The sequence below is a fragment of the Lates calcarifer genome, linkage group LG2 (assembly GCF_001640805.2).
Source record: "Lates calcarifer isolate ASB-BC8 linkage group LG2, TLL_Latcal_v3, whole genome shotgun sequence".
NCBI lineage: Eukaryota > Metazoa > Chordata > Actinopteri > Centropomidae > Lates > Lates calcarifer.
Window position 1 is genome coordinate 16062051 of NC_066834.1, and position 20884 is coordinate 16082934.

At 39.6% G+C, this 20884-nt stretch overlaps 1 protein-coding gene across 2 annotated transcripts in view; it reads left to right on the forward strand.

Annotated features, from left to right (window-relative positions):
* cemip (cell migration inducing hyaluronidase 1) overlaps window positions 1-20884 on the forward strand; it is a 148437-nt gene that overhangs the window by 34908 nt on the left and 92645 nt on the right. For both annotated transcript variants that reach the window (XM_018692837.2, XM_018692839.2), the window contains exon 2: window positions 4194-4298. The gene's annotated coding sequence lies outside the window, so the exon portion shown is untranslated. The remainder of the gene's footprint in view (window positions 1-4193; window positions 4299-20884) is intronic.

Here is a 20884-nt window from a genome sequence, read left to right on the forward strand (position 1 = left end):
GCTGTCTACACTGATGCTGTTTTTCAGTCTGACACATGTCTGATGGTTCTTATCAATCCACGCTGTGTTACAGTTTGTGTTTTACTCACAGTTACATGCCCATAACTGTGACCCAAGGTGTATTTTTACACTCCAAGTCTATTTTCCTGCATTTGCTGCATTTTAACCACAGTCATTATTGGTGAACAACAATTCAAGTAGAGACACACATGGAGCACTGATGCTGCTGCTGCTCTGCTAACCTGCTGCTCACACTGCTCTCCTGTGCAGATGCAGTGAATCTGCTCAGAGGCCAGCAGCTGTGTAAGTGTGAACCAGGCCTTCCTGAAAAAAAAGAAAAAGAAAAAAAGAAAAACTTAATGAAAGATCCCCGTCCAGCACTGTAATCAGAACAGTTACGTTGGTTGCATTGGTTGATGAATACTTGCAGCCTCAGCTGTACTTTCTGTGTAGTGCTAATTAACAAATGTTATTATTATCTTTCTTATCCAGCCGGTCAAGGCAGGTGACCACCAACCTTCAGGTTCTGCTTGATGTTTCTGCCTCTTAAAAGGAAGTTTTTCCTCTCACCTGTCACCTGGTGCTGCTCATGGTGGGAATAGCTGAGTCTCTCTTTGTAAATATTATAATATAAAGAGTACAGTCTAGACCTGCTTGAGTGCCTTGAATTAACTTGTGTTGTGATTCGGCACTATATAGATAAAATTGGATTGAATTGTTATGCTAACACGCAAAGATGATGAACATGGTAAATGTACCTGCCAATTATCAGCACATTAGCACTGTCATTCTGACTATGTTTTCATGCTAATGTGTTAGCGTGCTGAGCCTTTAGCTTAAAGCAGTTGCAGACTCTGAAGGTACTTTCAGACAGCTGCTGCCTGTCTTGTGTATATACACAGGTGTTTGCTGCTAATGTTGGAATTGAGAATCAGATTTCCTTGAATTTTACTCTTCACCAGCAGAAAATAATGAGGCTACGTTTGGTATGAGCCAATAAACAACATTTATGACACTGGTTTGCGAAACTTTCCATAATAATCTTGTCATATTATTTTATAACCTGTTATATTGTGTGATGAGATTAAATAAGTAGGATTTGAGTGCCAACTACTTGAATACACCTTTATATTTAGCTTAGCTTTTTTTTTTTAAACTGTGTGCAATTAGCAGTGAAATAAAACATAAATTAAATTAAACAACAATTAAACATAAAAATTGCATTCTGTTGCAGTGTATTCCTTTAAAGCAGCTTGATTTAGTTTTCACTGCAGGTTTTTTGCAGTACAGTCCTCCCATACCAACATGGGATCCAGTCTGTAAATGGCCTGTAGTTTCAGATTTTTGCTGCAAAGAACAACTTGGACATGCATGTCACTGTCTGTGTAACTGATGCGAGTGAAGGAAATCATCTCTTCTAACAATAAACATGGAAATGTAGAAAAAAAATGGAATAATAAATTATGTTGAAAAAAATAAGGGGGTGGGTACAAATGCAAAATGAAATCAGCGAAAACTCTGCCTGATCGATCTTCATGAAAGTCTAATAAGCAGCATGGGTTGCAATGAGTCAATATTAGCAGCCGCTGTCAGAGAGGCGAGCTGGGAGAAGATGGGAATAGATGGAGGTGATGTGGGAGGAGAGGACAGAGCAGTCTCCCTCTGTCTCTCACTCTCTCTACTAAATCAATCTGGTGTCACCTCTTTCTTTATTTGCTCCTAATGTAGAGCAGCAGATCATTGTACACGATGCTGTGTTCATTAATCAAAAAGATGCTGTATTAATTCTGGGGTGGTTATTCGAAGGGCAGGAGAAGGAGTGTATTGTTTACCCCATCTTGTTGGTCTTGTACGATAAGCTCCAGTTCCCCTTCGCCTCTCCATCTGACGTACCTGTGGATCTTATCTCTGGAAACCACGTCACATCACTGACAGAGAAACGGCCTCATGAATTTTGGTGTTTTGCTTTTAGAGACACTTTGACTTGTCTGTCATACCAGTGCAGGTCAGAGAGTCTCAAAGGTGTTTTCTTTGTAGTGTAATTAAATATAACAGTGGATGTTACAGCAGTCATTGTTCTATTATTTAGCGTTGACACACAGCCCTTTGAGAGACACAAACACACACATAGACACAATTATTTCCAGGCCAAGTACTGTTTGTTCTACTCTTTTCTACTGTATATGTTTCAGCATGTCTCAGCTCGTAAGGACTGAGATTAAGAACTGAATAATATTATTATGATCACGTTGAAACTCATGTGAGTGCTGTGGGGTGGGAGGTGTGCGCGGCAGTACAAGTGTCGACAGGTCAGTGAATTGGGGATTAGACTTGTGAAATGACAACAATGCAGTGGAAGGTATTCAGACCCTGACTGTATCCCAGTGGTGGGGAGGCAGGGCGCTGCTGTGTGTGAGTGTGTGTGTGTGTGTGTGTGCAGCGATGGTGTGTATTTACAGGGCTGCAGGAGCATAATTACCAGGCTGGGGAGGGGGAAATAGTTGTTGGGGAACATCTGGATGCTGGTCCACATATGGAGGGCAGCAGGTGTGTGGCGGATGGGTTTACAGACCTGCATAATCCAGGTGTTTATGCTTTCTGCCCAGACCCTCTCTGCTGTAATACAGGACTGATGGTCATGTAATAACACATAGGTACAGCAGAGCTGCCGAGTAGAAGGAGGGGGAGACATTTCAGGTGTTTGCAAAATCTGCATCACGAGTGCGAGTTGGAGCAGTGCCAAGACATGGACGGATATGAAACTCTCCTGGATTAATCATTTGGATTTAGTTTTAGAGGTGCTACAGTAAGGGTGTGTATTGTGTCTTGAAGCGGTATAGTGATTTTAACTACGTGGCAGCAACCAGCAGGAGGCGCAATTAAAATTTAACCGAGAAAGCTGAGCTGCCTTTGAGCTGTGAAGTTTGGTGTGGGACCATTGTGAGTGAAGAAATAACAAAGCTCATTGTAAACGTTGCAATACTGTGTATAAATACAACACATCAACATCTTAACAAAAATCAGTAGTTGGAGTCTAAAATCTTTTTTATTAATGTATTTTCTAATGTTTAAATGATTGATATTGTTTTTGTATTGTGTCTAAAAGACTCTGAGCTGCGTTTATGATGAGCGTCGTAGTTTTGGTTGTTAATTTGTTTATTAATATCTTTTTTGTTTTGCTTTCAGTTTTTTTTTCTTTCACATATACTCATGACAAAGTTAGGAACAAATGCTCAACATCCAAGTGAGTGTTTTCTGATCCACCACTGCTCTGATTAAGTTATGGTTTGGTTTAGGCATAATTAATTGATGATTGATTACAGATCGCTAAGAGTTTTGTCAATCACAGGGAATTTAATTGATATGTTTGTATCAGCGAAGTTGTGTAGAGTGTCTTGAAGCAATGTCATGATCATGAACCAGCAGGAGGTGCCATTAAAATTTAACAGAGAAAACTGAGCTGCCTTCAAGCAGTCGCAGAAATTGAAGTAAATATGAGGAGAGCAGGAGAATTTGGTGTGTGACCATTTCGTGCTAAGAAATAAGAAGCTTGTTGTAAACTGGTGCTGGTGATTGTATTGTGTATAAAAGACTCTTAAGTTGCATTTATGACAAGCTCCATAGCTTTGGTTGGACTCAGTATATTTTTTTAAATTTTGGTTTCTGTTCAACTTTAAGAGCTTTAAGAGGATTGTTGTTGGACTATAAATTCTTCTTGGAATAAAGATTTTATTGAGGAAACACACACTTTCTTTAGTAGCCTATTTTCTGTCATAGCTTTGATGATCAATCAAGGAAATTTCTTCAAATGCCCATCCCTAGTCTGAGCATAATGTTATCATAACTAAGAGAACCGATAGCCTTAGCTACGAAAATAAACAATAGGTTTTTTATTTATTTATTTTTTATGAAGAGAAAATTTGTTTTTGAATTGTCTGACTGGCCTCCATAGCAGCTGCAGCTGAGGAGAAACAAAAAACAAAAACAGAAGCACAGCAACAAAAAATGAGCCAAAATTACCTGTTGTCACCTGTGGCCAAATATTGAAACTACATGCTGAATTAATTAATTTGACACAGTTAAAATTGATGGCCATAACATAAACCATAAAATATCAATGAATTATCCAGGAGATTGTTTTTTTCCCTCAGGAATACTGAATATTTCATTAAAATAAAACTCTCTCTTCACAGGAGAAACGATTACTGACAGAAACAACGGCTCCTTCCACTGAAGAAGTATATACAGGACACTAACATCTGACCTTTGACTTCCTGTGGAAACTTAGAGAAGAAGAGGTAAGGATTTGCACATTTTAAATATCTCTTTTTTTTGGGTCATACACTATGCATGCTAGTGGTCGCTCTCTCTGTCTCACACTCACACAATGACTGACTGACTTGAATAGACAGACATAGAGGCCAGCATGGGTTCCAATTAGACTGTGATACCAAAATCTAGAAGAAAGAGAGCGAGCCTGGCCTGGCCCAGTTTTGAGGCACCTGAGGATTGCCTCCACAGGTTTGCTGCCTGGCTGGGAAAAAAACAACATTAACCCTGCTGAGCCCAGCTGGGGGCAAAGAGACACATAGATGAACAGATAGATATGAGCTCCCGGAAACACTGATGCAATATTTATCGACTCCCATCAAATCTGCATGGAAAATCTCTGTTGGTAATGTGTAGGAGGAAATATTGCTAAGCAAAGAATATTGCTCCAAAATGAGATATACACCCAATGCTATGAACTGACAACCCATGAATAATGATTGCTAAAGCAGCATTAAAATTTAAAGGTTGAGTTCTCCCAAATCACAAAAAAAGCATATTTTCCTCACACACTCCTAATGGTGTCTAGCCATACAGATGATTTTATTAGCTGAATTCTTTAAAATAAGCTGTGCCAAGGCTAATACCACCACCATACTGAGATGTGGAAATGAATGGATTTTTGTTTGTGGTGCTCATTGCATCGAAAGAGTTCAGCTCTTCCCAAAAACAATGATGCACTTACTCAACATATTCCTCAGAAACCAGTCACTATTTTTGCCCACAGTCGCAGAAATTTTAACAGGTTGTGCCAGCATATTAATCTTTGTGGTCAGTGTAAATGTACTTGTGACTATAGCAGACAGTTGAACCTGGGTGCAAAATCCACTCAGACAAATATCTAGGCGAAAGCTGAAAAACATATTTTAACCATTTCTGCTTTTCATAGTAGGCGTCGTATACCACTGAGTTCCCCAAAAGGAAACCATAAATACATTAACCATTACCTTCAAAATCTACCTGTATAAAAATTTGATAAACTAATCTTAACTCAGGTTGACTAAGATCAGCTAACTTTTGTTTATTTTTTTTAAGCTTTACTAGCTTTCGTTAGCTTCAGAGACAGGGGGTTAAATGGCCTTAAAGGGGTATAAACTCCACACTTGAGTCACAACAGCGGAGAAAGTTCTGTTTGTTAAGACCGTAAGATAAGAACAAGTTAAAAGGAGAACAAAATGAACAGAAATTCATGCTCAACATCCAGGTGAGTGTTTTCTGATCTGCCACCTCTCTTGGTAAGGTTTGGATTGGTTTAGGTTAGGGATGGTCTTAATAAATTGATGGTTGATTATTGATTGCAAAGAATTTTGTTGATGATTTTGAATTTAATCAATCGAATATGCAAGGTTGTGTGATGTGTTTTGAAACAATATCATGATTTTCACTACGTGGTAGCAATCAGCAGGAGGCACAATTAAAATTTTATGGAAAAAACCGAGCTGCCCTCAAGCTGTTGGAGAAATCAAAGGTTAACATGAACAAATCAGGAGAAGTTTGATGCGGGACCATTTCAAGCTAAGAAATAACGAAGCTCATCGTAAACACTGCAGTGCTGGTGATAATTTTTTGGTATTGTGCCTAAAAGACTGTTGAAGTTATGCTTCTGATGAGTGCTGTAGCTTTGGTTTGTTAATTTGTTTGGTTTGACTTGGAACCTTAACCTCTGCTGCCTGTATGAGCACCGCAGATCTTTGTTATTTTGCTTTCTGTTGGTTCAAATTTAAAAGATTTAAGAGGATTGTTGATGGACTATAATTTCTTCTTGGAATGAACATTTCTTTGAGTAAAAATAGACTTCCTTTAGTAGCCTATTTTCTGTCATAGCTTTGATGATCAATCAAGGAAATTTCTTCAAATACCCATCCCTAGTTGTAGGTGCTAAGGTGACTTGGTTAAGCTTAGGGAAACACCATGGTCATGATAAAAGACTGGAGGATGTTGGAAGCTGTAGAAAATCTGAGCAAAATTTGGTTTGAACCAGTTTCCTTTCAATGACAATTGGTAAAAACCTAAAATCACTGAGCCTTGATACAACAGAGATGTAGGATGTTGGTCTTCAAATGTCAAAACAAACAGAATTCTTACAGAATCTCTGTTTAGAGGGAAAGTACTGACCTTCTGGAGAATTGAGTCGCTGTGGTTTCGTGCAGCTGTACAGAGCACTTGTATAAACTCCAGGTTAAGACCACGGACATCCAATTAGAAAATGGCAGCAGGGTAAACAGCAGACAAAGAGGGTTTTATGCAGCACCAGTCGGCTGTATTTCTGACTCGTACACGCATTTGCTTGTTGTTACTTGTGTTTATGTGTGTATGCTGTAGCTGTCCCTGGCATAGACAGTGCACATAAATCACAGCGAGGTATTGAGTCCTCACCTAATGAGGGAGCGTGTTGAAGACAGGTTTTCCTCTCCAGCATTTTATGTGGGTCAGTGAGACTGTGCACATATATGCACACATATATTTGTGTCATTGCTGTGGAATCTGACAGTCAGTGATCGCAGAAAAGTCTGCTGCTGGTCTCAATCTCTAATGGTTGTGGAGCATTTTCACTTCACATTATTCCATAAAAAGACCAGAGGCTAGATGCATAAAACAGTGTAGGATCAAAGCTGTGCACACATGAGGGTAGAAACACTGATACACACTCTTTTAGTTCAATTTTTAAAGCAGTCCACTCATACATCTGTTTTCTGCCATTTATATGGTCTGATGTGTGGTGGAGCAGGCCAAGCAGGAGAGTCCAAATGTCTTTCTGCTTGGCCACATCCTCCTGTTCCTCATGGGAGATTCAGAGGGCCTACCCAGGTCAGGTGGCATATTTAATCCCTCCAGGTTCAGCGTCCTGTCCTGGGATGTCTCCCCAGTTGGACATGCCTGGAATGCCTTCACATCTGGAAGGCATCATACTTGGATGCCTGGCCCACCTCAACAGACTCTTTTCTATGCAAAAAACAGCGATGCTGCAATGTCTGAGCTCCTCAACCTGTCCTCAAGACCTTGTTCAGACAGACCATACAACCACCTGGACCTGGATTAGCAGTGGGAAATAGATGAATTGATGTAGCAGGCATTTGTACAGCTTTATGAATCTGATAACAAATGCATTTTGTGAAGTTTGCGAGTTTGTCCTTAAGACAACGCTACTGGACTTTGTGGAATTTTGTCATGATGCTTAAATTGCATTACACTGAAAGCTTCAAACAAAAGTCTCACTGTTCAGTAAACACTACTGATTACATAAAGGACTGTCACATGCTTCACTCTGCAGGATGTGCACAGCTGTGGCTGTTTTTAGGGAAGTATACGATACAGAGGTTGGTATTCATGGTATATCTGTGTACATACACCACTACACCTCTGGTCTGAATGCCTGGTAAGAGTGAAGTATTTGGCCTCTTGTATCCATGATGTAATTCTTTGTGTGAGCACCCAAAGTGTTGCCTAATCTTAACCACACCTCAACCTTATCAGTTACTTTATCCATTACTTTTAAGTGTTTTGGTCACATTCTTTCCCTAACCTTGATGTAGTAGTTATGTGCAGGTGTTAACTGAAAGAAAGAAAAAAAAATTACAGAGGAAATTGAAATTAATCCAAGGTTCTGCAGAATTGTTCAGTTCCAACATTGTGTCTGGTGATAGGGTTGATAAGGTTGTGCACATCTGGATGGCACCTGATTTTCACTCACTCAGTTTGGCATAAATGGACGGGGACAATGCCTTAAAGGTCTTTTCACATACATTGTGACACATGCTGAAGTGCAAAATACTCAGCAAATACAGGAGCCAACATCCAACTATAGCCGGTTGCAAACATATTTTAGGAAGTTGGTGGGACGGTTTGAGGTCCTGCTGGGGATGTTAGTGTCAGAAAAAACAACCTCCCTCTGGAAAAAAAAAAAAAAAAAAAAAAAAGCCATTGCTTTTTCGTTGCATAATATTCACATTCTGCATGAAAGTACTCATAACAAAAACAGCAGTTCAAAAAAATAAACTGACATGAGAATTAATCACACACACAAAAAAATCACCCCCACTGTGAAAAGACAAGTCAATGATTTGCACATCAGTACCTCTTCCAATAAGTGCAACAAATTAGGCAATAACTTTACCCATGTTGTTTCTGTTGCCTTTAACATGCGGTTTAATACTTTTAATTTTGCTCTATTATTTCTATTATTTGACTGTACTTGGTGCTATGATGACTCACTTTCCAATAATGGTCAATAAAGATTAGTCTTAATATATACTATTTAATGCAGCAGTAATTTATAGAGAACAAGGATCTTGAGTGATCCTGTAGTAGCTTATCTGACATTTAATGTAGCACATTATAATTAGCTCTTCTTTTAATACTCTGTTTTTCTGAATCTGAACTGATTCTCTGTTTTTCTCTCAGAGAGAGAAACAAAAGAAGAAAGATTAGTTCGGAAAAGTTTAATGAGGTGCTATTGCCCTCACACCACTGACATTTCACACCTGTACTATATATGTGGAGTGTATTTCTGACCACAACACCTGCTCCAGGGCTTGGTAAAAGCATAGTGCAATCAAAGTAAGCTGGATTCTTGTGTCTTGGTATTTACTTGACATTTACTGGCTGAATTATCACATAAAGCCTTCGTCTTCTGTTGTTTCTCTCTACCACATTGTCTTTCATTGGATTTCTTCTTGTTTTATTGGATTTCCCAGTTGGATTTTCTCCTCTGTTTTTGCCTTTGCTTTTTCTCTGTCAGCTACCTCCTCATCAGTTAACTTGTATTCTCCAAAACTGCAGAAATATAAATCTCAGACATTTAATCTAGTACAAAGTGCTTGTATTACTTTTTTCCTTTAAAACTGTGAATTTAATCAGCATGATAATACACATACACTATTAAGTCAGTTCCATTTTCTTCTATATGAATTTCAGTGTTATGTATTTGCTTGTGTTTTCTGTATTTACAGTGCATCCAATAGGTAAATTTGTTTATTAGTGCAGTCACAAGGCATGGTACGATATAAAAATTTCATGTCACGATTATCCTATTAATTGCGATTAATGATATTATTGCGATAACCATGAAAATATGCTTTAAACACTTGCATGATTTGAACGGTTCTTTATGGGCTGTGGTCAAATTAATGTTACAGTACCCGTCTAACGTTAGCTTAACTCACCGGTGACCAAAACAGCATCATTGTAACATTTAGACAACAATGACGTCAACATTAGTGTAACTGAACCAACACTTGCTACATTAAGTGACTGACAGTAGTGTTAGTTAATTTTACCTGGCGTTCAACAAACAGAACTGGATGGTTGTCATGGAGATGGGAGCTCAAATTGAAGTAGTTGGACCCAATTTAACTTTCTTTTGCCAGGGATACAGCGAGCAAACCAAACCTTCAGCCATGGTGACAGGCTTAGCATTTTGGAAAGAGTAGAGATATGCAGCTCCCCCTTGTGGCAGTTCAAAATAAATCTATACAGAATACAGTTTTTTTTTTAATGTCACTTGTGAGAATATCAATGATTATCCTCATTCATGATTATCCAGATGGCGGAAATTCACTACGATCAACTTATTGTGAGAGTTTTTTGTCGTGATGGGCTATAAAATTGTATATCGTCCCATCCCTAGCCACCAGTATGGTTACCAAAAAATAAATAAAACACTCTGAATCAGAAATGAATGCAACTTTGACACCAAACTGGCAGAATTCATCATATTTCGTTTGGTTAAAACGAATGGACTTGTGAAAATATTAGAGATCTGTTATTTTCTTTGCAGTCTTCTTGTGATTTATGCAGTAATTACAGATAGCAGGAAGAATCGGAAACTGCATTTTCCCCCAGTTCTCTTAAAATGATATGGCTTACTCCCAACAGCGAGACACATTGTCATTTTCCCTATTAACTTCTGTTAAAACTGCATTCCACATAATAAGAAGAGCTGCTGAGTGCACCAGACTCTCAGTTATGGTCTCTCCAGTATGCACAGCAAAAAGATAAACGCCTTGTTTTTGATTGAACTTGAACAACAGTTTTTGTAATGGGTAATGTTGTAGTGTTTCATACCACAGTTGTGTGGGGCTTTTTGTTTTTTTTTAATGTAAACGCTCTGATGTTGTCTCTGTGATGTGACTGTTGTGAGTGACGGCGAGAGACATTCAAAGCTGGGAAATGCTGAGCTGCTTCTGTGGCAAGTAGCACTTTAAAGAAAAAAAGGCCTGCAGCTTGTAACTACAGCAGCCTGTGATTTAGACCACGTTGACACACATACTTCTCTTTGTGATGAGATGTGTGATGTCAGGAATGTAAAAGACAGACGAAGAAAGACAGAAATGGATTTTCTTTGAGTTTCAGAAATAGACTGTGTGTGTGTGTGTGCGCGCACGACTGATCAATGAAGTATGTGAGTGCGGCTCTCACACCTTGTCGTAGTGCAGAGATCGACATGTGACAGCTGACAGAGGGAATCAGAGCAGAAAGCAGAGCAGAGAAAACAGCTCATACAACATAAAGATACTTGTTAGTCGCTCCAGGGTTTATTGAAGCACAGCCAAACATCTCAGTACGTTTTCCTTTTACATGCTGTTTCTTTGGAGATTTAACTTGTGCCTGTTCATGTGCCTTTTTTTCCTCGTTCTTTTCGTGCTCTGTCTGTCCATAAGGTATCTTATGGTACTCATGCTGACATTTTTGTCAGCTAGAGTACTGGGGGCTGAAAAGACAGATCCATCATGTAAAGATAAGTATGGACTGTGAATACACACAGGCACTGAGATTATTGTGGATTAAACCACAAGGAACCTGAACCTTTAACACAATTTATTGGATGTTAAGGTCAGTGATATTTCCCAAATACTATGATTAAATTAAAAGGTTAGTTCATCCCAAAAGGGTATTTTCCTTTGTTGTTATAGGAACTCCTTTCTGGCAAAAATAGCTAATGTTACCTAGCTAACATGATCTTAATTCACCAGTGACCAGAACAGCATCATAACGTTAACAAACATTTAGATAAACGTTAATATAACTAAACCAACACTTTCCACGTTAAGTAACTGACAGCAGCGTATGTGTTCAGCTGTAGTATTCTAAAGACTGGCAGCTTTATAAAGGACCAACATGATCCCAGTGATATTACTCAGTCAGGACATGGTTCATGTCAGCCTCTGCTGTGATTTTCTGGCATTTTTTTGTTTTTGACTCTCACTCGAGCTCTCTAAGTGTGTCCTGTCAGTTGATTGGAGTCATTAATGTGACGCCTCTGAGACAGACGGGAAAGTTACAGCAGGGAAATCAATTATCAGGACCTCAGAGACGTGTACTGGTTGTCAACATGTGCTGAGGACCCCCTGCTGGCCGGTGCTTTGAACTTTTAAGTACAGCAGGATATGTGTGTGTGTGTGTGTGTGTGTGTGTGTGTATGTGTTTTTATGTCTCTGTAGTGATATTGTCCATTGAATAAACACCAAATTAGTGAGTCAGGATATTCAGTAAAACCAAAAATTCTACAGGCTTTAAAAATATGAACCTATCCTTCAAACATTTAGTTCCATTGTTTCATGTCTGATGATAGTCCAAACACCATTTGAGACGCTGTTTGATCTGAAACTTTTAAAAACTTATTTTGACATTTTGGATATGAAAATTGTCCATATTTTGTTGTGCACCACTTCAAAATGTATCCGTTTATAGAATAAAATCAGCAGTTGAATCACTGTAACCCTGATGAAGAGGATGTGTTTGTGTATCAGTGTCTGCTTTTGTGACATTTCCCCACAGCTCCACTCGATTCAGAGGAACTGAGATCGGGTCCAATTATACTCTAGTCTAATCTGGTCTGATATAGTTGCTGCTTTGGTCTCTGTGTTAATATGTCTAATGCACAAGAGGATCTGATTGGATTTGTTCAGCATCAACTTCAATTAAATGTGTAGTGGGGCGGTGCCTTCAAGAAATGGTCTCATACGAGTGTGCTGTCGGTTGAAAGTAAAGGGCAGAGTCTAACAACAGCTAAACACTGACACCTGCCTTGACATGAGGGAGAGGAGGGTTAGGTGGTGTTGCCCTATGAAACTAGCATAGTTAGCGTATAGGGTGAACTACAGACAATGGCTGAAATAAGGTCTCTGGTTTTAATTCAAGCTCAAGAAATTTTCATGTTTTATTCTACGTCATAAAATCCATCATTAAATCCCCCACTCCTGACAATCAGAGCCCGTCAGTGACAAAACAAACTGCTTTGGTGAACTACTTTGATGTGGACGTGTGCACCGCTTGTTTACATTGCAGCAGCTGTTCGCGGTGTCCGGGTTCACTCCTCCTGATCAATACTGCACCGATTCCAAATACATTTTTCCTTATTAACTGTTTAAACCCAAAAACATGATCCAAAGTCAAAAATAACAGCTCTACAAAAAAGTCTTGTGTAAACTCTGATCCAGACTACAGAATGCAATTTCGTTGTTGTTTTGTTTTCAAGAGGTGAAAACAAAACTTTTAATTATTCTATAAAGTAGTATATGAAGTATATAAACAAATTATTTTTCAGCGGCTTTATCCGTCTTTAGACATTATTATTAGCGATATTGCTGCTCTTTTCAACCACAGCTGCTTGTTAATTAATAGATAATCATGCTAATGCCGCGGCTGGTGTTTTTCCTCTGCTCAGGTCGATCACATTCTGTATCTGGTTTAATTATTCTCTGGTCTATTTGGGTTGGTTCTGGATGTGCTTGGGACCCTTTCACCTCAGGTCTCTTCATTAGAAATGTATTTATGCACATCAGGTTCAGCTAGGTTTACCATGGTTTTATTTTGGAGGATGCCTAGTGGGAATGACTGAGCTTTTCAGAGAAAAGAGTCAAAGTCAGACCTCTTTTGATATTTCTCTTCCTTTTTTGTTTTTTGAGGTTAGTGGTTAATAGGAGACAGTTGTACTAATTCAAAGTATGTCTATGTAATGAGCTGTTTTATCCAGCCACTCTCTGAGCCAGTGGCCCTTATTGTCTCCTAGTGGACATGCATGCAGGAGGAGGTGCCATTTAAACAGCCTAGCCATTCATTCAGCTCTGCACATGGCCAGCGGCTGCAGCCTCTTTCCCTTTCATTTAGCCGGCTGAATCACTTAATGAAGGTTCAGAGGATGGTGCAAAAGGAGAATGACTAATGCTTCAAAAGAGGGAGGTGAGGAATCTCTCCTGTCTCCCTCTGTGCCTCTCCCATTCTGCCATGATGGCTTCATTGTCTGTGATTAAGGGAACATTTGAGAGTGATGAACCCATCAAAGGAGCCTCTACCGTCTCTCAGCCTCACCGTCTCTCTCCACCTTCCCTCACTCTTTCGCTTCTTCTCTCCTGGGGCTCAGAGAAGAATGTCTGACAGATTGTGGCCAGTGAGCTGCAGATAGTCCAGACACTACCATACTACTTTCCTAAGACTTCTACTGCTACTATTATTGACTGATTACTGACTAATTGACCGATACAATGTTCTGGGAAACCTTGGGTCCTCCCCCAGCAGGACAATACTCCCACCACACCACAAAAATTGCTCAGAAAGAGAATCCACTTTTAATGTTACGGTGCCAGACATCACAGGACAACCCCAGAGGTCCTGTATCCATGCTCCAACGGATCAGTTGTTTTGTTGTCAGCTGTTCTGGCGGCACAAGGGGGACCCACACAATATCACACAGGTCCCACAGATGCTGGATCAGATTGGGATCAGATTTGGGGAGTGTCGTTGCCGCGCAGAGGTGTGTTTGGTATGTAACAATGTTTAGGTGGGTGGTACGTGTCAAAGTAACATCCAGATGAATGAAGGACCCGGGGTTTCCCATCAGAACGCTGTATTGTAACGAGATGATCAGGTCACAATAACAATGTTAACAAGCAGATGTTTTGCAGGTATAATGTTCATCGTGTCCACTGTGTTAGTTTAGCTTGCTGGGATCCTCACACACTCTAACACAAAACACTAAATACAACTAAGGCAAAGGGGAATGTTTACTTTTGCTGTTTGCAATTTTATGGTCATAAACTGAGGTATTTGCTAAATATCTGCACTAAATCCATCCAAGAGCTGTTGAGACGTTTCATTCTGAAATGGCAGGAACTCTTTGAACATGCACCAACTTTTCTTTCTTTGAGGCAATAGACCACCAAACAAGTCTTTCCAGCTATTGGATGTAACTGTGTGGAAGCATCAGTGCAAAAATCCCAACTCTAAAACACTAAAACACTACACTAAAAACAGTGATCTGACATTTCAGATGGAAATTGCAAACAAATTGTTCCTCCAAATGTGCTCCTCTCTCAGTTGTTTGACACTGCTACCGAAGTGAACTGCTGTTAAAACACCACACTCTGCGCCCCCCTACCCCACCCCCAGCCCTCCACTCCACAGCTAGTGCACTTTAACAGAGCCCCAGACTAAGTGGAAAGAGCCTTTGATGGACAGAGAGTGGGATGCAGTGCAGTGTGCGACGAATGCTCTGACCTTCAGACTGTTTTAAGATAGCAGGGTGTTACATTGGTTGCCCTCTCTTATTGGACTTCTCCAGCACTAAAGTGTCCATTTATGTGTGTGGGAGACTGAGAGATGGTGAAGAACAGAGAGGGAAACATAAAATGGATCCTAAAGATAAGTCACGTTTCTATCTGTCCAATCTTTCGCCTTATTTCTCTGCCTTCCTTTAAAAAATAAAGAATTGCTACAGGTTTCCACTTAGTAGTGAAATAAAGCAAAACTATTTTCTGCATTTAAGAATTCAATGAGTGTAGCTGTTTTGATGATGAAAAGCATCAGATTTTTTAAACCATGGAAAATCAGATCATTTTCAGTCCAAGAGTATTACTTTATTTGCCTGCGACTGCCCAATATCAACGCTTGTTGATGGTTATATTAGAAAATCACTGATAGAAATCCAACCGAATCTTCACATATGAGAAAATGGAACCAGCAAAAGTGACTCAAATGATTAATTTTGATAAATTAATTTTCAGTCAGTCAGTTAACAATTAGTTATTAGATTAATCATTTCACCTTGAGAACAAATATAATTGATCTTCATATAAAATCTCATTATTGCCTTTATAAAAGATCTTGTAATAGTTATGTTTTATAGTTTAAGAATAACATAGGACTTTAAGTAATCGGATATTCCAAATCATTCATCATCCAAACAACTTTCCACAAACCTGCCCCCTACCCCCTGTCTGTCATGTTACATATGTACTCAGAAGTGTTTTTGACTGAGCATGTGGTACCAAGGAGTAGTGCATGTGTGTGTGTATGTAGGGGCAGGTTGTTTTTACTCCGGCACGTGTGCTCAGTGGGGTTCAGAACATGGCTTTATGGTTTTTTTCTGTGGCCTCCTCACATTTCCTTTCCTGTCCTCCCAGGGGGTTGTCAGTCTCTCACACACTTTATGAAACAACTTTAGACCCCTGGTGTCTTCAGTGTAACACGATACCAAATGTACCCAAACAACCCCAGAATGACCATGAGAGACTTTCTCATGTCCTGGAGGCAGATTATTGGTGTGACGGGACTGGAAACATTACAACCCCCCAATACTGTCTTTTGTTCTATTTCTTCTGGGGAGAAACGATCCCCTGGTTGTGTGGGTCCATGTGACTGGAGATTGTAGTAACCATGACAAATCGAGGTACATGTGTAGAGTTATGTAAGATTTTCAGGTCCTTAGTTTTGCATGATAGACTGGAGGGCCTTCACAGGGCCAAGTTACAGCAGCCCAGAGGTTTAGAGTTGTGCTGTTAGATGCTGCTATCAGTCTTTGTGGTGAGCTACGATAAAAACATCCCAGAACTCTGTACTGAATCCATAGAGATGAAAGAGATGTTAATCTCTGAGGTCTTTCAAGAATTCTGAGCTGTTCCTTCAGGTTTCCCTCCAAGGGAACCCTAACACACCTAAAATGAAACTTTGATTTGAATGTCTTACATCGTTCTGGTGCCCAGCCCGTATGGACTTAGAAAACCCTTAGCAATAACCATAATGGCTACATGACAAATACAAAATAGACACTTCCACAAGTTCAGTTGTCATACTGGATACAGAGTCTTTTGTCTCAGCTGCCAAGTGTCTTGTGTAAACCTTGCCACAAGAACCCAAATCAACATATCTGCATCAGACAACCACAACAAATCAGGGTTCTTCAGTTCAACCTTATCAATCAAACAAGCTGTGCAAAAGGTGCCGTTCATTATCCTGGCTGTAATACATCAGAATTTTGAATCTAAAAACTCTACAGTAGAAAGATTCAAACTTGTGGCCTTAAGTCTACCTTGCCAACGTCTATCATCCTGAGCTAATTAGCTGGTCAATACAAATGCTGCTCTGTAAAGTCATATATTTTACATATATGTATTATGTTTACTTTTATATGTTTAATGCTATTTATTTGTTGTTGTTAAACAGAATCCGGATGCAATGAAATTTCGTTCAGTTGTGCACTGTCTGGTGTAGTTGAATGACAATTAAAGACAATTTGAGTTTGAGTTTTGAAAAACCCTATAGCAGAGGTCTTTCTTCAGCTCCCAGTATCAGAATCAGGAGCTTACATGTGTTTTTCAGTGGTAAAATGGTCAACCACTACTGCTGTTATTCTTGTTCTGAAGTCTGACGTAGGCTCGGTCTTTATTAAAACCATGAAAGATTCTGTCCGTTATTATTTTGACTCCTCAGATCGACACTGTTTACTGCATGTCAAGTGGTTGTTTTAGGATGTAATTATTTTTTTGGGAGATCATATATAAAGTTCTTCACTGTGTAATGATGGTGATGATAATGTATAGAGGGTGTTACTGATAAGCAGCCACAGTTTACCCAGAGATGTTTTATGAGTTAAACATCTGGTTTAGAGCTGTAATGTGTTACCACCCATTCACTGACATGTGGCAATGGATTTCAGTCCCACACACAATTCATGGGACATTACATTGATTTACATTAATTTCTACTACTACTACCTTAACTTAGACATAACCTTGCTTGGGTTTTTTGTCCCCATAAGGAAGACAAGTCCCCCTGACTGTGTAAACAGATTTAGGTCCCCACAACATGAGTAATACCTAGACCTGACACACAAACACACACAGCAAGAGAGAGAGAGAGAGAGAGAGGAATGCTAAGTGTAAGGATAATTGTCGTACCTTGCCAAAGAGAGATTGCAGTGATTTAGTGTGATGCTGAAAGGATAAAAGTCTGTCTCTAAAGATCCTTCTCACACCACAGTGTCATTCCTGTCTTGATTGCTCAGATTTACTGTCCCTGTGACAGACAGGCAGCTTCTCCTGCCTGCTAACATCTGCACTGTGTTTTAATATGTTTGTGTGTCTCAGACTCACATACACAAATTTAAACACAGATGGTAGCTCCTGTTTCTTGTGCTTTCTCAGATCTACATGGCTGCAAAGGTGTTGGCATGATGGTTTTATGGGTGGTGTTTTACTTTAAAAATCCCCACATCTGCCATCTGCCTTTGAAGCAGTAGGGCTGTCTAACCCTCCAGCCACACAGGGGAAGTCCCTGCTGTACATGGATGCACACATACATTACATGGAGTTTAGCTCCAGTCTCTGCCATGCACGTGATGAGTCATTTTACATTCAAGACCTCTGCCTTTGTGATTATATTCTAGTCTCAGAAATAAATTAAGCAAATGTTGTTCTGCAGATCTCAGTGTAATTTTGAGGATATGTGCATTATCCTCAATAACTCCTCTACTCTGCAGAAAAGGTTTTTCCAATTCCTTGGTCAAACAATAATAATAATTAGGTAGTATGTAAATTTGATGCATACTGCACAGTACAGCAGACAAGTCATCTACAAGTCTTGGAGTGGGTATATTTTCATTAAATCTACAGCTCTTCAGATATGTGAGGGTTAAGATATAGTCTGCTGCATGTTAAAATGGATATGTCTATGATCCATATCATGACAGAGTGACTGTGACATCCCTGGTGGTAAATCTATTGAATTTTTTTTTTTTTAACACATTCATATATACCACACAGACTCAACATTCAACACAACAAATTCATATTTTTTCCATCTTAACTGTATCACTAATAAATATTTTGGTAGTAAATTTGCAGAAATAACAATGTGCAGTTATATTTTACAGGAAAAAGTATCTCAGATCACAGATATGAGCTGTGATTTGCTTCATCCAAAGAGCCAGTGGGATTTTTTCATTGGGTTTTGGATTATTACAGAAAATAAACTGTGACCAACAAAAGTTTCTGATCCTCACAGGTTTAGTTCATCAGATAATCTTCACAGATGAACACCACTGTTCTGATGTTTGAAGCCTAAATACAATCTCCAGAAGTAAAAAGCTAATGTTAGACTATAAACCAACTACACCACGGTCACATGACATCAACATCTCCACCACTGAGCTTCCAACTTGTCATTTAATTTAGCTCTGACCTCTTCTACAAAAGCCTTTCTTCTTAGAAAGTTGGTGATAGTTTGAAAGAGTGTGAGTATAAACACAACGAGGCTATAAAGGTGGACTGGTGAGTAGATCAGTTTTCATGTTAACGTCCCCGACAACCTCTGTAGTCTCATTTAGACACTCGTTAGTAACCGCCTTTTTTAAGACACGTAAAAGCTTCAAACATCAGGAGTGGGGGATTTACTGGTGGATTTTATGTTGTAGAATAAAACATGAAAATGTCTTGAGCTTGTGTTAAAACCACAGACCTTATTTCAGACATTTAACCAAAGATCCATTGACTTTGGGACAAGGGAACAGGAAATGCTAACATGCTAAGCTAAGGACTATGACATGTGGTTGAAAAGCCTTGAGTTAAGATTACTTTGTTAAACTTTATATTTTAGTTTTCATTATGCCAAGAAGTTGAGGATGGTGGCCTTGGGATCCACAGGTTTCTTACTGGAAATTTTTGGCCGGGAGGAGTTTAATGTGTCCATGCTTAGAAACATCTCTGCTTACTGTGATAACACACCTGTCACAGGTCTCTCTCTCTCTCTTCCCAGCACCTGACAGGTAGTGCTGTTTGGACATGTTGCCATGTGATTGCTGTGAATTGCTTCATAATGATTGACAGTTTGATAGCCATACCATTGGCTGACTGCCTAAATAATAGGTTCAGTAATAAGGATAGTTACAGGAGGACTAGGAGTCTATTTCTTGAGGGCACACATTGTAATACAGAGATATTGTCCCTTTGCACCCCTGTTTTACTTTAAACAGATTTCTTAAAATTGTTATCGCTCCCTTAGTGAAGCTTATAGAACAGGTTGGCTCTGTTTAATGACATCCAGCAGTGCTCTGTTGTTCTTAACCAACTGAAGCTCATCAGATTAAAGCCTGACATCACCCCATGTTTAAGGCTAGTGAACATTGTCTAATTTAAGCCATTACACACTAATACACCACCTCCTCTGAGGACTAAATGAGATTAAATTATTACGCTTCCAAGGATCACTCCCTACATGGACATTAAAGAAGAGGACACTGAACAAGAGAGGTAGTTAGAACAAGAGAAAGGTAGTTATGTCCAGAACAGTTTATGCAGTTTGGGATTCCTAAGCGATTAATATGGGAGCTGCATCAAGTTGTAGGACTGTCAGCATGTTTAAATGTGTTGGCTTTGTGGATTTATGTCGCTGTCCTGTCACTGATGTGTCCCAACAGCTTCGATAGCAGCTCAGCTGTGGATTGCATAAGGAAGGCTTCAGGATGTGTTATACATTATGGATATGTGATGTGCCAGGGCAGCACCATTACAGGTTTAAAGATCAACAAACCTGTCAAGCAGAGGAGATTCAGCCAGATTAATAGAGGGGAGGAAAATGTTCCATCTTCTGCCCGTGACAGGCTAACTCAACGAACCAACCATTTCCCTTCACACATTGGACTTGCTAATATAGTGTTATTTGGCATTGCTGACTGTGTAAGTTAGTGTGTGTGTGTTTAGAAAAAAAAAGCTTTCCTCTCATCTGACTTTCAAATGTTGGTCCATTTGGCAAAGCCCCTGTAGAAACATCGAGAAGAGGTGATCCTATTAAAAACCATCTGCAGTGTCTCCAGGAAAGTTATCAGAGCAGCTCCCCGCTGTGTCAGGAGTCATTTATCAGGAAATTGAGATTTGTTAGCTGTTTAGTTGCGCTTCTCATCAAGCATGTAAGAAGGAGTGTTGTTGCCGTGCACAGTGTCCGTAGGAGGAGGGAAATAAATAGGGGACTCAGTTTGTTAAATGTTTTGTTGATTTAGGCCAACACCTCCACAAGGATCAGCATTTATTTCCTCTTTCTTCCGCACTCCCTCCTCGCCTCACCAGTCTGCGTACGTCTACACAAACCAACTGCAAATTTTTGCAGCTGTGTTGCATCTTTCGAGGTATTCAATCGTGATCACTTTTGCATGAAGCAGGCATGACTGCTGCATCTCCTGCTTCACTTAGGTCTCAAGCTGCATTTGATTAGCCTTGCGGTTGCATGTGGCGTGCTGAATGTAGGCTGGAAGTACACTGAGGCACTACATTGCACAGACTGCTGGCCT